General features: G+C 37.4%; 1 protein-coding gene across 42 annotated transcripts in view; it reads left to right on the forward strand.

Moving 5' to 3' along the window:
- The window catches only part of ZBTB20 (zinc finger and BTB domain containing 20), a 1,002,935-nt gene that overhangs the window by 308,826 nt on the left and 674,292 nt on the right, over nt 1–19,817 (forward strand). For 3 of the 42 annotated variants that reach the window (XM_072616772.1, XM_072616747.1, XM_072616776.1), the window contains one exon: nt 10,822–10,995. The exons of 34 other annotated variants lie outside the window; for them this stretch is intronic. The gene's annotated coding sequence lies outside the window, so the exon portion shown is untranslated. Of the gene's footprint in view, nt 1–8,025; nt 8,049–10,821; nt 10,996–15,405; nt 15,458–19,817 lie in introns of all 42 variants that reach the window. 5 more of the 42 variants (XM_072616766.1, XM_072616750.1, XM_072616749.1 and 2 more) reach the window with 4 other exon arrangements.

Raw genomic sequence — 19,817 nt, forward strand, 5'->3', positions numbered from 1 at the left:
CCTATCTCAGGTATTGTGAAAGTTTTCCAGTTTGTCCTGAGGGCAAGCACACCCTGTGCATTTATTACTTGAGCCAGTGGATATCCCCATGCTAAACCTTTGCATATATATTGTTTGTGTATGTTGCACATACGGGATCCATGGGAAAGTTTACATTCATCATTTGTTATATTTTGCTTCTCAAGTATCCTGAAACACAGAGTGTATATTAACTGACAAATGTACACCTGGAATTTGTTATTTCATTTTGGAAATAGCTAATTTAAACATATACATGTATATATGTATACACATACATATATGTGTAATTTATATGCACACACATTTTATTTTTAACCTATGTATATTTACATAATCTTAAGGGGAAATCAGATTTAGATTTTTAGCATGTATATCTTTCTTTTTGGCCTAATTAACCCAGCAGGTGTATATATTTTTGTCACCCTGGTAACATGCTTTGGGTAGGTGTATCTTAACTACCTCCAGCATAGGTGATGGTGACTGAACAAGTGTTTATAAACTGAACAGGAAGAACACTACTAAACATAGTGAAGTATATTTTTAAAAAAAGGTACCATACTAAAAATATTGATACTACCCTATCTAATATGAAAGCAAACATTTCTCCAACCAGGCTTCACATTTTACAAAGCTGAACAGCTAGTGTAGGCTCATCCACCTCTGTTAACCTCCATTTATGTTGCAACACCCCTCTCCCTACCTCCAAGTATATGAAGATATTCAAGAGTTTAGTCATGGTTTTGAAAGAGTTAGCAACCTGAAGACTGAAATATAAACCAGTACATGCTAGAATGATTTAGTCTTTTTTAATGTACTTAAGTAGGTTGTTTTGCTGGTTGTAGATATTGATGTCTGATGATTATTCATGATAATTTTGGGGTTAAAAAGCTAGCAGAGTTAGGATATGCCAGTGCCTATGTATTGCTCACTAAAAATGTCTAACTCTGTCTTTTTTCTCATAAGGTAGAAAATCAGACATGTTACAGGATAACCAGAAAAGACAGTGATGTTTATCAAACATATGTGTTGGGAGGTTGGGGAGGCTGAGGGTCAATAGAGTCTTAGCATATTGCACTTATCACTAAGTTAATACTTTTTTGTGATTTAAATTCTAAAGTTTCACAACCAAATGCATGAATGGGTCCAAATCAGAGCAGCAAGATTGGCAGTGGATTAAATAAATTTCCATTTGATAAATTTGACAGCTCAGATTTTGAATACACTTGAGAATATATGTGGCTCATACACCTATGTTTGGGCCACGAACCACCATGAGCTGTGACTGCTCTCTCTGGACCTGTGGTGCTGTTCACATAGGGATGGATGTGTGTGCAATAATATGAATTTCCCCAAACTGTAATCTTTCTGAAGATTTTATCCCCTTTTGTGGATGGCACATGGATTAATACTATTTAATAGTTTTATACCATATAATAATCAGAAGCATACCGGAGACTCATAAGGGTAACTTGATAATACCCATATGAATAAAAGCAACACTTTACTTCATATTATCAATGTGGGGAACACATAATCAAAGCCATATAATTGCCCACTATTGCTCGTCATTATGAAATCTGTTGTAGAACTGGAACCTGGGGTTCAGAATCTCAAGGTTTGAAGGGATCTTTTATTTTATTTTTTAATATATAATTTATTTATCTTTTAGTTCTCAACATTCACTTCCACGAGAATTTGAATTCAAAATTTTCTCCCCATCTCTTCCTACCCCCTACCCCAGGATAGCATGCACCCCATCCATCCCTTCTTTCAGTTTGTCCTCCTTTCCACCACCTACCCTTCCTCCATCCTCCTTCCCCTCTATTTTCCTGTAGGGCAAAACAGATTTCTATTCTCCATTGTCCCATATATCTTTATTTCCAGTTGCATGCTAAAACAATTTTTAACATTCATTACCAAAGTTTTGAGTTCCCTCCCCACTCATCCCTATTGAGAAAACAAGCAATTCAATATAAGTCATACATGTGTAACAATGCAAAGCACTTCAATAACAATCATGTTGTAAAAGACTAGCCATTTCCCTCTGACCTGTCCTGCCCTCAATCTATTCCATTCTCTCCCCTGACTTGTCCTTGCTTGCTTCTGATTATCCCCTTCCCCAATTTGCTGTCCCTTGTATTATCTTCCCTCTCCTATCCCCTTCCCCCCTGCCTTCCTGCAGGGTAAAATAGATTTCCATATCCAATTGAGTGTATGTTATTCCTCCTTAAACCAAATCCTATGAGAACAAGGCTCACTCATTTCCTTTGAAGGGACCTTTTAGATGATATAGTCCAACCCTAAACTGAAATATGACTCTTTTCCTTGAAAACTGATCACTGAGCTTTTGCTTAAAAGACAACCCATTCTATTATTGGACACGAATGATGTGTAAGGAAGTTCTTCCTTAGGTTGAGCTGAAAATTTCATTCCTATAATTTCTGTCCACTGGTCTCAGTTCTCTCTGGGACTAAGCAGAATAGATGTTTCATTGAGAGTTCTTGGGTCCTATGAGCCCTCCACTGACCTGCTTTGTGTTGCTGATATCATTTTTGTTTTCCAGCTCTTTCCCTCTCCCCCCATTTTACAGATGAAGAAACTAAGACCTTCATAAGTTAAGTGGAAGAGACAGCATTTGAACCCTAGGTCCTTTGACTCCAAATTCAGAGCTTTTCCCCCCCAATATACCTTTTCCTGTTTGTCTTCAAAATGGGATGGGGTTAAAAGGCTTAGCATCTCTTTTATCTTTGATCTGACCACAGATACTTCTTTCACTTTTGAGAATTCCTTTTCACAGCAACACCTCATCAGACATGGGCCAGTACTTCTTTCCGTAGAACTAGTTCATATTATAAAGCCATGATGGTTTCAGTGAAATCTTTAAGTGTGCTAAGTAAGGGTAAGGGTATTTGTTGTTCACTCAAGAGCAGTATGCCATATTCCATCCTGCCTGTTAGGGAACGAGGCGGGTGGCAGAACAAAATTAGCATTGGAACAGAGCTTTAGCACAGTGGAACCCCAGGTTGTTTCAGGCATAAAACATGGAGCAAAAATATGTGAAGGAATTACATTCATCAGATCTAATAAAGGAAATGGTATAAGGCTCAGGGAGATTGGACCCCCAAATTGCAATAACCAGTCTGGGGTGAATGGGTCTGTTAAATAGAGCAATGCTGTATCCTTTTTTCATTGTTTGATGAAATCATCTTTTCCCCTTTTAAGTGGTGTGTTAAAAAACCTTGGTATATCTGAAACAAAGAGCTTACACAGCCACCTAGCTGGTTGGTTTTTATAGCTCCTTTTCTGAGTATTGTCCTTCAATACAATACAGAGCCATTTCTTTGTTCTCACAAGCTAGCAGTTAAATTGTATGTAAATGTATGCAAATTAGATGCTGTCTAATAAAGAGAGTCATTAGATGGAAGAAATATTTAGTTTAGCAAAAAAAAAAGCAGGTGTATTTTGTAAAAGAAAATATAAGGCTACCAAAAAAACACCCTCAAACTTTTTGTGGACAGTCATGAAGAAAAATTATTAAAATATACTTTTAAAAGACTTACGTCTTCCTGACCTTTCCTTTGTGCTTATATATATATGTGTGTTTTTAAAATATTTACATATAAAACTAAGGGATTGGCTTCTTTCCCAGAATTACTGGAAGCACCTTCACCAGGAACATTTGGACTTGAATAATCTTCACAACAGCATTTTTTCTTCTTGAATTAAATGAATTGTAAAATGGGTGATTGGCTCTGGAACATTGAGTGTTTATTTGGGTTCCTTTTCTTTAGGGTGATAGAAGGGCCTCCCAGGATCTCTGGCATGAGAATGTTTAAATTTTCTTCAGGTTATCTTTCCTGATCCCCTCCCACTGTGTGTCTGAAGCTGATTTTTACTCCAGTTACATCCTAAATATTCAATTATTAACCTTAAGGGAGTCGTGGCAGTACATGAACGTCTTCGTATTCCACAGCTCTAAATATCCAATCAGATTGGTAACCAATTAGGTTGGCACCCAGTACTTGGAGAACAAATGCTTGCTCATAGAATAAGGACTTCATTTTCCACTTGCATTTTCCTTTGATTCCTTGTGTGAGTCTAAAATCAATAGGAAAATTTTAGTTTTCCTCACACTCACTCTCTTAGAACCTAGAGATGTTACCCAGATTTTATCCACTGGGACAAGGGATGAATGCTACCCTCCTAAAAAACTTAAATAACCACAACAAAGTTAAATTACAAGATACAGTCAAACTTTTAATGAGAACCCCTCAACACATGTTTGTGTAGGATGAGAAACAAAATTTGGGAGAGGTCCATAATAATATTTTACATTTCTTGTGTGCTTCATAGTATTTTTACACCCATTATCTCATATGATCCTCACAAGACCTCAGAGCTAGCTGGTCAGTTATTACATCTGTTTTGCAGATGGGAGGCTGAGATGGAGAAAGGTTAAGTAATTTGTTCAAGGTCATGTACTGAGAAAGTTGCAGAGCCAAGGAAGGACTAAAATTCAGGGGTGTTTTGTTTTGTTTTGTTTTGTTTTTTTACTTCTCCAGAATTCTTGTTAGTACACCATGTTGCTTCCCAGAATCAACACAGTTGTAAATCAGTTTTGAGAGAGGAAGCTGATTTATTCCTGGTTATTAATGCCATTTCAAAGCTTTCCTGTAGGATGTTGTTCATCCTCCTGCTTTTTTCTGCCTTAACAACTAACATAATGAGTGAGCAATGTGATGGAGTGAAGAGAGGGATCCTGGGTGTTAGGAAGACCTGGATTTTAATCTTCCCTCTGATACATACCAGTTGTAGGACACTGGGCTGGGCAAGTCACTTAACTTCCCAGTCCTTCAAGCCCCTTCTTTAAGACAAAAGTAGTAGAGAAGTTATACATCTAGGTTTAGACCAAAATAATGATGAAACAAATTTCAAGTATAGTATGTACGGCTGGGACTGGAAGAGATTTGCACAGGCATGAGATGGATATAGATGGTAGCGTGATAATGAATCTCCCCACTGAACGTTTTTATTTATTTTACTGCTGTTTTCAGAAAGAAATGAAAGGAGTCCATAGTGACTGTATAGAATATGCTAGACTGAACTAATCTTGGAGGTAACCAAAGGGCTGTGGGACTAGCAGCTTTTGATATTACTTAGTGCTTATTATTGTTATTATTATTATTTCTTTTTAATTATGCAAAGTGCTAATCAGTTTGATTATGCACAGTGCTAATCAGGTTAATTATGCAAAGTGCTAATCAGTTCTTCTTGAAGCACATGAGGAGAGCAGAGGTGCTGGCTGTGAATGGCTGCTGAATGGGGGTAGTCACGGCAGTCACTCCTTATTAGGATAGGAGTAGAGAACATAGCAGAGGGATTTCACCTCCATTAAAAATGAAGAGAGCCGGGGGGAAATGCCTTGAACATTGGATGGATTGTGGTTTGGAGATTTTGATAGTTACCCACAGGAAGGTTGCCTTCTCCACTCCTAATCTTGTCGGTGGTTTGAAGGCACTCGCTGGAAACTAAAAAGACAAAACAAATTCTATGGAGTCAGAGAAGCTGAGTATTACGTAGCTGGACAAGTTGTCAAAACAACTTGTTGCAGTTGGCAAGCATCAATTCTTATGAGACTAGAGAAAGTAGAAGCTAATAGACCAATGCATTAAAGAGGACATCAAAAAAAAATTGAAAAAAAATAAGGGATTGCTTTCCTGTATTAAAACATCAACAATAATAAGCAAATGAACAGGAATATTTCACTACTGTAATATTATTGAAGCAATTGTTCTTTTTCCTGAAGAGCTGAGAACTCGGATTTGTTGAGTTTTAGAACTGGAGTGAACTTTAGAGCTGCTAGACAGGATTAAGAATTTGCCCAAGGTCACCCAGCTAGTCAGTAGCTTAGCCACGGCTACAATCTAGGTCTCCTGATTTGGGGTTCCTGCTTTTTTCTTCTACACTGAGGTGAAGTTCTTCTCAAAGGTGATCCTCACTACTACTGAGGAAGATGGGAAGGAATATGATAAGGAACTCATAAAGGTTTATGTAATATATATTTCAGTTAGAAAAACTCTGTGGCTTCTAAGTCAAAGTGCATTTTATTCCAAATTAGCAAGGCCCCAAATACTAAGCTGGGTAACATCCTGTGAAGATTAGTTTATAAACAATAAGTTTATATGTTACTGTAGAACAATGGTGGTTTATTTTAAGAAGATAAAATTGGCTTCTAATTGCCTCAAAAATGTCCCTTGTGATTTTTTTTATCCTATTCTCTTTAGTGATTTGAGAAGTTGTCATTGAAGTGGTTAGAAACCTACTGTTTCTAATTCATCTAAAGGCCAAAAAACCTTTTAGGTTTTTTGAGTTTAGGTTACTGTTTCCTGACTTTTCACATATTTTGTCCAAGTTTTGAGTGTATATGATTTGTGCTCCATTTAATGCCGGGGGCATTAGATTTCTGGGTCCTTCCTAAAGTTGTCTTCTTCTTTTATTATAATCCACTACAATCCTTTATTTCCCTTAAGATCAACAGCAACAGCAATTTATAACTAAGTACAAAACAGTACAACAGCCAGCAGTGGTGAGCTGGAGTGCTGGAATGTTCAGAATATGGATGAGCATGTTGAAAATGATGAATCCCAAGTGGGTTCAGGCTCTGAACCCATGAGGAGCATCTAATGATGAAATGACTGTGGAACATCTAATGTAGAAAGACTGTATCAGAGTAAGGAGAGAGTTTCCATTTTTAATATTGTGTCTCAACCAGCTTTAATTCCATTTAAAATGTAAAAAAAAAATGGTGTATTTTTTGGGGGGAGGGTTTCCAAGGAGAGTAAGAAAAGCAGTTGATTGTTAGAGGGTGGCACCCACAAATAGAGAAAACCTGTTGGAGGCCTTTTGAAAATTTGGCTCAAATAATTCTGTTACAAGCAGTCCTTCTGCTCAGTTTTGAGGGAACTGGACTTCAGTATCTTTTTTGTTTGTATCTTTTTTCCACCCTAGGAACATACTTGAAATAAGTGCGTTGCCTCTTGTTATAAAAGATCTCTGTATATTCTTTCTTAGTTGACTTTTGAAAGATCTTGAGAAGTCTACCAGAACAGCAGTTTGCAATTCTAATTACCTGGTGACTGTTTCAGGTTTTGGGTATGAGGAAACAAGGAGTAAGTATTTGAATTTTAATATAGAGGGTATTGGGAGTTGGTGGAGAATTTTGAGGAGAGGTTGACCAGTAAGTGAAGGTGCATCTGGAAGGACTACTTGATAGGCATTCAGCCAACATAGCTAATCACTGGCTCATTAGTTAGAGCAGAGGTTGTGCCAGTGAGGCCTACGTTACTTTGCATATGTGGTGAAAAAAAAAACTTAGATGAAGGTTCTAGCTGCATGAATGAAGAGAATGGCAGAACAGAAAGCCAGGGCTTTTGGAATTTGCTACAGGGCCTTCTAATAATGCTTATTGTGGTGTGTTGAATTTGGAGTTTAAACCATAGATAGAACTCTGTCTTCTGGTTGTTCCATCCTTTCTCGCTCTAATGTCCCCCATTTTTTTGGAAAAACAAACCTTATTTTAACCCCTTCTAGCACAATTAGATTGCTTTTAAGGGGGCCTACTTTACCAAAAGCCTGGGGATTGTCTTTCTTTGAAGCATCGTAAGAGGCCTGTCTTCTTGCAGAATCCAGAACAGAGGGCAGAGTTTTCAAAGACAGTAGGAGTTTGAACAGCTTTTCTGGAGTGGTATTGGGGAATTGGAGGAAGACAACTAAACTGACTAAGGCTCTTTTTTTGTTTTTGTTTTTTTTAATGTTTATTATTTTGCAATTAATAATATTTTAATAATCTGTCCCTCCCATTGCCTTGTCACCCCCCCCCCACTGAACAAATTTTAAGAAACAAACCCCCAAAATAAAGACTTCAATACATAGCTGCAAGAGTCCAGCACAACAAATTCCCACATAAGGCTTGTCTGAAATTACATGTCTTTTTTTGCATTGTAGGTTTGTCCTCTCTCTGTCACGGGGTGAGTGACCTGTTTCATCTTTATTCTTTTAGATTCATGACTCATCGATTGCTTTGATCAGCATTCTAAAGTCTTTCAAAATTGTTTTCTCTATAATGTTATAATTATATGAGTTCTGTTTCTCCTTGCTTCACTCAGCATCAATTCATAAAAGTCATTCCTAGTTTCCTCTGAAATTGTCCATTTCGTCATTTCTTATGGCACAAAAATATTCCATTTTTATTCTATACCAAAATTTGTTTAACAGTTCTCCAGTGACACCCTTAAATTTCCAATTTTTCTTTACCACAAAAAGAGCACGATAAATATTTTTATACTGTAAATCCTTTTCTTCTTTCTTTGATTTCTTTGAGGTATAAGATTGGTAGTGGTGTAGTGAGGTTAAAATTATTCAGTTTGGTAAATTTCTGGGGAGAGTTTCAAATTGCTTTGCAAAATAAGATAATTCCCAGCTTCACAAATAATGCATTACTGTTTAGTTTTCCTACAGTCCCTCCAACATTTGTCATTTTCCTCTTTTGTCAGCTTGCCTAAGGCCCTAGAATGCCCCTACTTCCAGTTCTGACTTCACAACTAAAATATCTAAACAACAGTGTCCCATTTAACACGTAGTTAGCAGATCAGAACCAGTTATAGGATGTCTACAAGTGAGCCAACGTTTCTCCAAGGTACTTGCATTACACATAACCATGTTTCTCCTAGAAGCACGCTCTCCTGCCTCTTCCATATGGAGAACTGCATCAGCATCTCTCCATACATACTCATGGGCTCATCGCATAGTTCCTTGTTACCTTAGGTTAATTTTTCTAAGTTGTTTTCTAGAATTCCTGAAGTTATGCTAAAATTTGTACTTATTCTGACTTCTTTTCATTTCCCATCATCTCTTTGGTTATTTCTTCTGCATCAATGGTTAAGCCATCATACATTGGCATGATTAGGGTGTGCTGTCTAATTTAACATCAAGGCAGATACCTTTTCTAGGAAAGCAAAAAAGGTTGTCAGCTATACTTCTAATACATTTAAGATTATGGAACCTTTCATCATAAGACATCATAACTTTTTGGTAAAGGAAAACATGGTCCAATTTAGCAATGGAATGAATTTTAAAAAAAGGATAAGAATACCAATAATGGCTATTAAGGTGCCATGCTTGGGATATTCAGGTTGTCCCAAAAGTCTTTGTATAGATTTAAGTGTTGTTAATAGCTATTGTCTTATTAGCTATTTAGTAGTTAATAAAGCTTAAAATTGCACAGCCTTTTACAACTCCCCTTTTATTTAGAGGCAGTTGGATTATTGAAAAATCATTTCAGCCCCCCTGGGCCTCAGTCCTCATATTTGATCAACTGCAAAACAGGGAAATAAATACTTCCATTAATTATCTCACAAATACTTATCTTTTTGTGTTCCCCATACATAATGTGATTAGCACTTTACGCATAAGGGAAGGGAAGGATTGTGATAAGTTACAAATATTATCTCATTTGGTCCACACAACAACCCTGCAAGTTGGTGCTGTGGCAAGGTAGGTAGTATTATAAGCCCCATTTTTGTAGTTCAGGAACCAGAGGCAGATGTTAGGGGATTTCCCCAGGGTCACATAGCTAGTAAATCTCTGAGGCCATATAAACTTGATTCTTCCTGACTCTGGGTGCAGTGCTCTATCCACTGCTTCATGGGTAAATACTGCTAAATTGCATTAGATTGGTGATAGCAGAAGCAGTAGGAACATAGAGATGGGAGAAGATGTAAAGTAATTATAGAAGTAAACTCCCTTAGAGTAAAGTAAATCAACGTGATTGTCCTAGGTCCCAAGTGTTGAGGGCACCTGCTGGGTTGAAGTAACTTGTCTGGGCTGTGAATCAGAGATCACCAGTTGAAATGGGAGCAGGGGCATCACTTTCCCTGCCTGTACCAATGCATAGTGGATGCAGGGCTGGAAGCCTTTCCCATGTCACATTGTTTCCTTTGAAGCTTCATTCTAACTGTGACTTCTTTTCCCCATGAAGACTGCCTTTGATGTTCATTTGAGCCTGATTTTGCCTCAATAGAAATGGAATTTGTCTTGGAGTGGAATATCACTCTGGGCATGGACTTGATTCTAAGTCCGTGTCCTCTTATTTGCTCATCCAACCTGTTTGTTTTTGTCAGGTCATCAAATATGACAAAGTCAGTATTCCAGTAAGAAAAAAAAAAGATTTCTTTCACTATTCAGCCTGATTATACAGTGAAGAAAACTTTGAGGATTAGGTTGCAAATTAGAAGAGGTTCTTACCAATAAAATTAGCAGATCTCAAATCAAAACATTTTAACCTATTCAGTTATTTGAAATTAGGTTCAGCTGGTGTGACCCTTTGGAAAAAAATACTCTATGTGTTGTATGTATGGACTTAGCTAACTAGTAAATGCACAGAAAATTTAGTCTTGTCATTTACTTTAACTTTCCTTCTTGTAAAAGTGATGCTTGGCTTTGAACCCTAAATCTGACTGTGCCTTCACCTCCAGGGACAGGTAAACTGGAGCATAAGGATGGCATGGCCATGCAAGAATTCTCAACCAAGCACTGTCCGGGAGACACAGACAGACAGATAGAGAAAAAGAGAGGGAGAGAGAAGACAGAGACATAGGTAGACCTTCACTCTAGACTAGAGAGCACTCCGCTTGTTTGTCTGCTTTGTCTGACATAATAGCAAACACCTGGCTTTCTGAAGTCAACAGAATATCCTCATGCCTTTCATGCTCTCATTTTTCATTTTTGTTTTTTGGAGCGCAGGTTCATTCAGGATTTCACTTCTGTACCACTTCCTGCCTCCTTCAGCCTTTCCTGATCTTCCAGTTGTTAATGTGCTTTCCTTCATCAAAGAGTTGTGTACATACAATGCTGTCTATGTACTGAACCCCTCTACTTCCTGCCCCCACCACCCAGAAGAATTTAAGCTCCCTGAAGGTGAGAGCTGATGTTTGGTTTTGTCTTTGTTTTTCCTTATTTAACGTAGAGTAGGATCATTATAAATGCTTGTTGGCTTGGCTGCTCTCTCAGGGCTGACATTTTGTACGTTGTCAGACAGTTTTCCTACAGACGCCCTACACTCTTCTTAAGAAAGTATAAGAACTGACTTTATACATAAATTTTCAAATATAAGTTTTGGAATTCTTTTTCTGTCTTCATTTTTGGCATTTAAAAAAAGATGCATTCAACTGCTTTTTGCTTAATAGTATTTATTTTTTCTGTTTTCAAGAGATGCAATTCCCACTGGATTATGTAACATTAAGCATATGGGTACACCAAGACCAGAAAAGCTGTGGCCATCAGGAATAAATATTGGTAATGGCACTGATGGCATTAGGCACATGTTGTTTATGTGAGACAAAAGCAGCCAGCCTTGCATAGTACTGAGATACGGAATTAGCATATATTTTTGTAAAAGATTTAACTGAGACATTTGGTTTGTAAAATGGTGGTCCTTGAAATTTGGCTTCCAGTTTCCACTTAAGAGGAAAAATCTCTAATTCTAGATGATTTTTCCATGATATTTAGCAATGCTTAATCTAGCAACATTTAGTTTCTACAGCAATTAAACATTTTCAAATTACAACTGAATTGCAAAATATATTACTGGCTAGCTTGAGTTAGCTAGCAAAAGCTGGAGACTCTCCCGCGTTAAAAAGGCCTAGGGAAAAAGTAGGAGCTTTGATTTTGTTCTTCTCTTGGAATCCTATGCAGTTGTTATTAAAAAGAGGATCCTTGAGTCTGTAAAGGCTGATGTGGGCTATGGTGATTTGGCTTTCACAATGGAGAGCCAAGAGGGCAATGGCAGTCGAAGCTTTTTAGCTGAAATGACTTCAGAAGAAACCTGATGATGGAGCCAGCCACAAGTGGCCAAGCATGAAAACACTTAGGAGCCCAGAGACACTGCACTAAGCTCATTTTTGAACTATATTCTGATTGCTAGCTTTGACCCTATTTCCAGATATTACCGCCCTCACTCCAGGGCTTTTTAGCAACATGATTCACCCACTCAGTTTTTCTTAACCTTGGCTTTTTTCATGTCAAGTTTCTGATGATGCCCATCTGCCTGGAAACTCTTTGCCTGAACCCTGCTCCCTTAACCAAGAAGGGTTTAAATAGTAGTCACAGATACTAACATCCTGAAATAATTTTAGACATTTTAGACATTTTTTCTTTTAAAAAAAATTCTTTACTTCTTTTTCTTGATTCTGATTAACTTCTGATTAACTGAGCAAGTAACACTGAGGTACTTTACTGGATTCTCTGGATAATGTGCTTGCGGTTTACGTGAGAGAATCAATTACAAGTAAACCTTTGTTCATTCAGATTCCATAGAGATATATTAATTACTCATTATTTCACTGGGGAGATACAATATGTACAAAGTAAGTAAATGCAAAGTAATTTAAAGTTCAAGAATATATCCACAACTGGGGAAATGAGGAAAAACTTCATGATGGAGGTGACCCCTGACCTGGGCTTTGAAGGTGATAAGGACTATAAGAGGTAGAGGTGAGGGAGCAAATTCTAGGCATGAGGGATAACTTATAGGAATTCATGGAGATGGACTGACTGGAATTTTTATTCCAGTTTGACTTCATTCAAGAAGAGACATTTTAATTGGGCTTCAAGGGATGATGGAAAGTAATATAACAGGTAAAGTTTGGGATCAGGAAATCATTCCAATCAATCAATTAGCATTTACCAAGTACCTAATATGTGCAAGGCAGGGAACAGTATGACTAGTCTTAAGAGGTAGGAAATCATAGGGTATGTTCTAGGACAAAAAGTAATCCAGTCTGTCATAATATGTGGAAAGCATTCATAGATAAATCTGGTAATATAGCACATGCTGGGCAGAGTAGCCAATGACCATGATTAAGAAAAGGAGTTATATAGGCAATATGATCTTAAGCTTTGCTTGAGAACAATTAGTCTGGCAATAGCCTAAAGGGTCGGTTAGAAGGAAGAGACAATGGACATGAGAAGACATTTTAGGAGACTGCTACAATGTTCCAAATAGGTAGTGATAAATAACTTTTAATTAAATTCAACAGATCAAATGATATATGCCTTTTACAAGCCTTTTTTGTTGCTTGGTGAAGAAATGTCAGATCCAAAAGTACTTCTTTAGTTAGGATATTATTCTGTTAACCTCGGTAAAGTAATAAGGACCAAAACTAAGAAAATGGCAATGAAAAAGGCTAAAAAGGGAATGGATATTATGGAAAATTCATAGTGATTTATAACTAATTAAAATGAGGGAGAAAACTTAAAGGTTTGAAACATTGGTGACTAGGGGAAATGGAGGTATTGATCATAAAAATAGCAAAGGAGTAGAGCTGTAAGGGACCTGAGAAGACACCTAGTCCACCGACGTTCTACAGACAAGGGCACTGAGGGTCCACTGATATTAAGTGACTTCCTTAAGACCATAGTGACATTAACCTTCAGAGGTAGTATTTGAACCCTGGTCCTCTGATTTTAGCTAGGTGGTGCAGTGCATAGAGCACTGGTCTCTAAATCAGAAAGACTCATCTTTATGAATTCAAATCTGGCTTCAAACATTTAGTAGTTACTCTGGACAAATCACTTAATCTATTTGTCTCTATTTCTCTCATCTGTGAAATGAGCTGGAGAAGAAAGCAGCAAACCACCATAGTATCTCTGCCAAGAAGACCCCAAATGGGGTCATAAAGAGTCAGACACAACCAAAACAACGATTTTAGAGGCAGTGTTCTTTTCACTGGTACTGCACTGAGGAGCAAATTAGGAAAAAGATGAGTTCAATTTTAGATGGGGTCAACCTGAGCTGCTGGCAGAACATACAGGTCAAAAAGACCAATCAAGAGATAGAAATATAACACTATAGCTTAACAGAGAGGTGGGAGCTGGGGCTCTAGATTGAGATATTCTCATTGAAGTGATAGTTGAAGGCATGGAGACAAGGGATAGATTCTCAAGGGAGACAGCTTGTAGGTAGAAGGAAGGAGGGTCAAGGGAAGAACCTTGAGAAGAGCCTTGAATAATGTCAACATTAAGAAAGCAGGAAGAGGAGGACTAGAAGCAGGGGAATGAGAACACTGCAGAGTCCCAAATGACAAAGCAATAGGGAGAGTCAAGCAAAGTGTTAAATGCTAATAGGAGGTCCAGGAGTGGGAGGACAAAGAAAAGGTCATTGGCCACCTCAAAGAAGTATTTTTCAGTAGAGTAGTAGGGAGAGAAGGCACATTTCAGGAGGTTAGGGAGTGAGTGGGTAGTAAGGAAGTGAAAACATCAATTCTTTCAAGATGGCTTGTTATCTAGAGGAGTTAGTAGTTTCAAGGACATTTTTATTGGCATTTTGAGCAAACCTAGTTTGAGATCTAGATAGAACTTGGATCTCCCAAGGCCAGGCTGAAATGGGAAACAGCAGCTCCACTAAACTATTTCTGCTTTTTGCCAAAGAAAATGTTACCATAATGCAGTATAGATATTTAATCAGAACGACTGTTATTAACTTTAAAATGATCATGGCATTTTTGTTTGCTTAAAAGAAAACTGTTAAGGACAGTAAATTAGCTTATTTTCACTTCCCCCACCCTGTCTCTCTGTGTGCTGCCTGAGTTGCTGTGATAAGAATAAAAAAAGGCAACTCAATCTAAACACATATCTTTTTATGAAAAAAAAATTGGAAGAGCCCCGTTGCTATAAACTAATGCATGATGACATTTGGTTTGAGTTGTTTTGAATGTCTTTTTCCATTGATCATATGCAACGGAGATAAACAAATACCCTGTGTGTGGTACAGGGCCTTGGTATCAGGCTCCTTTCAGTGTTTAGACATTCTTCAGTGGAGTTTATATTTCCATTTGTTGAGGTAAATTCAAGACCTGAGTATATTTATAATGTATATATAAGTATAATGTCACTTGTTGGTGAGGCATTTTAGTGGGTGTGGTCACATGGTGAGAACTTTTAATTTCATGTTAAATCTGGTGAATTAACCTCTTTGCATCTAAATGAACAGAAGGCTTGCTTTATCAGCCTCCTAGCAGGACAAAAATCCATCTTTGTGCCCAGCTGAAGTGAATACTGGTAAATATTTAAGAAGAGCCCTGAAGCAATTGTTTAGTGTCCTTTGACTTTTCAGGGAATTAAGGAATTAGAGAAGTCCTACTGAGATGTCAGTTTCACTAATGTTGAGAGGAATAGTGATTGTGGCAATAATGGTGGTAACAATGAGCCTTTCTTTTTAAGAAAAACAATTACATGGGAAAAAATATTTCACATGTATTGGAATTCAGTAGACTTCTTTCATTATGTTTTCTTTTTAAAAATCAAATACTCCTATCCTTTCTTTCACAGCTGCTGTTGCATCCTGTTTTCTAGCTTTGATGGCAGGAGAAATACATGTTCTGTGAGTCTGAGACTATAGCCCACTTTTTTTTCCTTTCACACAGGGTAATTATTGAAGTCATTGGTACTGGCCCACTATGTGATGTTAGGAGACAATGATTTTTCAGTTAGTGTTTCATAAAGTCATGGATCTGAAACAGGGATCTCAGAAGTCTTGGCCAATCTTCTCATTTTACAAATGTGAAAAACTGAGGGCCCCCCCCCCCCCCACACACACACACACACAAGAAGTGGAGTGATTTGCCCAAGATCTCACAGCTAGTAAGTGCTAGACTCAGGATTTAGACTTTTGCCCTGTGACTTCAAGTCAATCACTTCTTCCATTCTAGCTTATTTTGAATCCTAAACCTCTTTTTTGTGGATTCCTTCTCAGAGTAACTTTTTATTTTATTTTTTATTCATTCACTCATTTATTTATTTGGGCAGGCAGTCAGGATTAAGGGACTTGCCCAGGGTCACACAGCTAGTAAATGTCAAGTGTCTGAGACAGGATTTGAATTCAGGTCCTCTTGACTTCAGGGCTGGTGCTCCATCCACCAAGCTGCCCCCAGAGAAATATTTTTAATTACAGAAAATAAAATACATAGGATTGCAAAGGAAAACAACTATTAAAATATAGTTATCTCTTTCTCTCTATACATATACACATGTATGTATATATGTATATGTTTTTATATATGCATATATGTATATATTTATGAACAGGTTTATGGACCCAGCTAAAGGAATTCCCTTGATTTAGGGGACTGACTCATTTAGGGTTGGTTTTTTTTCTTTTTTTGCCTATGATCCAAGGGCATAGATAAAAGTTGGGGCAAATTAATAAGCCAAATAAAACTCTATCCTGCTTCACTAATTTGTTCCTAATTCCTATACTACTTTAGTTCAAGGGAACTATCTATGTGTATTCACATAAGGTATGCTATTTCTGTCACGGCCTAGAAGTCTTTTCTGTTTAGTTGGGTTTTAGTTTCCCTGATGGTGCCAGACCTCTTCTTTGTTCAGTAAAAGAATTGGTTATCAAACTTTACCCTAAGGTGAAACTATAAAGCTATCATCGTTTCTTTAGCACTTTCCCACCTCCCCTTCCATCTTGAGACTACTCTCTATCTTTCTCATGCCCAGTTCTCTCATAATATACTCCATTTGCCCAGGTCTCCCAGTGTACCACCTTGCCAAATGATATTGACCTATCTCTCTCTTTCTTGTGAAAACTTTCTAGTGTATTGGTTCCTCTTCGTTAACGGTCACCTGGAAAACAATCTCAGGTGTTAATTTACTCCTAACAGATTAATGTTTAATAGTGAACAGAGGACAGCTAGGGAAATTGCCTAAATACAAAGGTAGGATAGCCTTCTTGAATCACTTGAGGGAGATGGTCTTTGCAGTATATCATCATATAACAATGAAGTTGGAGTCTGAAATCTTGTGTTCAAGTTACATTTCTAATATTTCTTAAACCTCTCTTGACCTTTAGTAAATTGGGGTTAATAATACTTGTAATACCTTTTTTCTGAGTTATGAGGAAAGTGCTATGTAAACTTTAATACACTATCTGATGGTGTTGGAAATAGATGCGAATGAAGTTGGTAGAGTATGGAATGGCTTGTTGGAAGTCTATTAATATTTATAATACAGACATGAAAAATACTGTCATAGTGAATAGAGAGCTGGCTTTAGAGCTTGGAAGTTGAAATCTAGCCTTGGTGGGAGGAGCATGGATTAAAATACCACCTCTGAAATGTACTTGGGGTGTGGGTCTGAACAAGGCATTTACTCTCAATGCTGTAAACCTGAGAGGTCAAAGTTGTAGCCAATTGGATTAAAGTGTATTTGGGGAAAAAAATACAATACAACATTAATTTTTGGCATTCTAAATCAGTATGTGACCTGCAGAGATAACTTTCTATTTGAGTTTGATATTACCACTCTAGGTGCTTTCTTTTTGGTATAGTTTCCTGTGTCAATGAAATTAGAAGTCCAGTTCCTACTCTCTAATATAAATATAGATCGTACCTTAAAATCAAGTACCAAGCTGGGAAGCAATTTATTATCTTATTGTATATTTCCTCAAAATGAAGTCAAATACCTTGGGGACGAGGTAAGAGTTGACCAAGGAAAAGACAATTATAGAAGTACTGCAGTGGAGACCTAATCTTTCCCATTAGAAGTGGTAGAAACCCTCCCCTCCCCACTTAAGACTAAGTATTTCCCTGTCACCCTACAAGAAATAGTCTTAAAATTCTACAAAATCATCTATAATTTCTCACCATACCACCAAAAGCAGTTAAGAAGGTGAGAAAACTGGAGAATTGTTCTTTCTACATATGTGTTTGTTTTTATTCAGCGTTTGTTTTAGGGTCTAGATACCATGGTGATGGGCAATGGAGAAATATATACTTAGATGGGTTCAAGTCCCAACAGTGTTGACTCAGTACTTCATCCTTCTGGTGTAGATAAATTGAGTTGCACATGCTTTAGTTTCTTGCTGTAAGAAGGAGGAGGAGGGGGAAATAGTCTTTCAGAACAAAATAAAATACATAAAATCCTGTCTGATCAGTTTAGATATAAAAGACCTTTTCATTTCTTCCTCCTCCTTCTCCCACAAGAGTAAAAGATGTGTTATCTGGCTCTAAAGAGACTTCTTGAACCTGGGACAAATCACCTTAGGGGCTTCATCTTCCATTCTACTCCATCATACTTCTCTCCTTGCATTTTTATTTAAGTGAAACCGGTTAAAATGGACATCAAGGGAAACTTTGAAAAGGGAAAGAAGCCATGACAGTATGGATATAGCTGGATACTTCCCTCTGTTTGGAAGGGAGAAGAGGTTATCCCTCCCTTTTGTGTTATATAAGTCTTAGGTGTTTATTAGCACCTGCAGGCAGATTTATCTCCTTTTCCACCCAGCCAGCTCCCTCTCTGAGTCACTGTCCAATCACCCCTCCCCCACAGGACCTTAGCTTAAAGACCCTGAGGCAATTGCCCAGGGAAAACCTAGTTGTCCCTACCTGAATACCTTTGGGAGGAGATGAAAATGTAAGCTAATGTAAACTATCCTCTCTCCTATGGAATAAGAGTTTCTTTATTAAGACCTTTGTATTTTCATAGAGTTACGATTGCCTTTTTTATTTTTTTTGGCAGTTGACATGAACAGCATTATTTAAAGAAAAAGCAGTACTTACAAAATAGGACACCAGGAGGGAAAAATGTAATTGAATCTGGAAACCTTTTTTTCTTTACTTTTTTTTGCCTTGGCTAAATAAATAAGAGCTGATAAGAGATACAACACAATAAGAGATGGGAAATGCTGAGTGAACTGGTTCAAGCGGACTGTTTTATTTAACTTAATTTAATTTTATTGGATTGAATTGGATAGAGACAATGTCAGTGGACATACACGTGGAGGTTTGTGGTGGAATGCCTGGGGCTGCTGGATCCTTGACATGAGCCTGTATAAACATGAAAAGGAATGTTGAGTAATGCTGAGTATAACATTTGCAATTTTTAAGATATGGAATTTCAGTTTTAGGAATGTATAGAGCCAGCAGGTGGAAGCATATCTGCCACTAATATCTTGGTTTTTCAGGCAAAAGAAAAGCAAACAGATAATTTGTAGTTTTCTTCTTCTACCTTATCCTCCAGCAATACTACTTCCAAATTTCCTTCCACTCTTCTCTTCCCCCTACAAAAATAAAATAAATCTAGGATATTTTCTTAATGCTTTTGATGGGACTAAGTAGTCCTATCAATTAAGGTTTACTGTTCTTCTCAACATCTAGAACCTGCCATCATTGCTATACTTTCAAATTCTGTTCGTATCAGATAGCAAAGTGAATGCATTTGGACCACATTCTTTTGGGGCTATAAATGTCAAGATCAAAGAACCTAAAGTTGCTTTTGAATACTTTATAAACCTGATTGGATCAGAGGGAACTGTGTTCAGAGGTCACTTCCCAAAAGAGTCATATTTTGCTTTAGTTGTCTCTTTGAGAGACTTCATTTGAAAAGGCTGAGGTAGAGCTTCCTGTAATAAGCCATAGTGGGTGAAGATAAACCGCCAGTCTTTGAGGTGTCTTCCGTCCTGATTAGCCAACCTGAAACAAGAGCTTAAGACAGAAACAAAAACAACACCCTCGTTTTGACCTCTAAGAGCAAGCATGAAGGAATCCCTATGGACATAGGACATTTTGGTCAGATTTATTCCTTCAGTATACTGGCTTTACTTTTGAACTTTTTAAAGAGGATTTTAACTTTATTTCAGGATCTCATATTCTGAGTTTAAACTCCTTCAGAATAGTCTGAATTTCTGTTTGTTTGTTTTTTTCCTATTTGTATCCCTAGAGCTTAGCATAATGTTT

The sequence above is a fragment of the Notamacropus eugenii genome, chromosome 5, assembly GCF_028372415.1.
Source record: "Notamacropus eugenii isolate mMacEug1 chromosome 5, mMacEug1.pri_v2, whole genome shotgun sequence".
NCBI classification, from domain to species: domain Eukaryota; kingdom Metazoa; phylum Chordata; class Mammalia; order Diprotodontia; family Macropodidae; genus Notamacropus; species Notamacropus eugenii.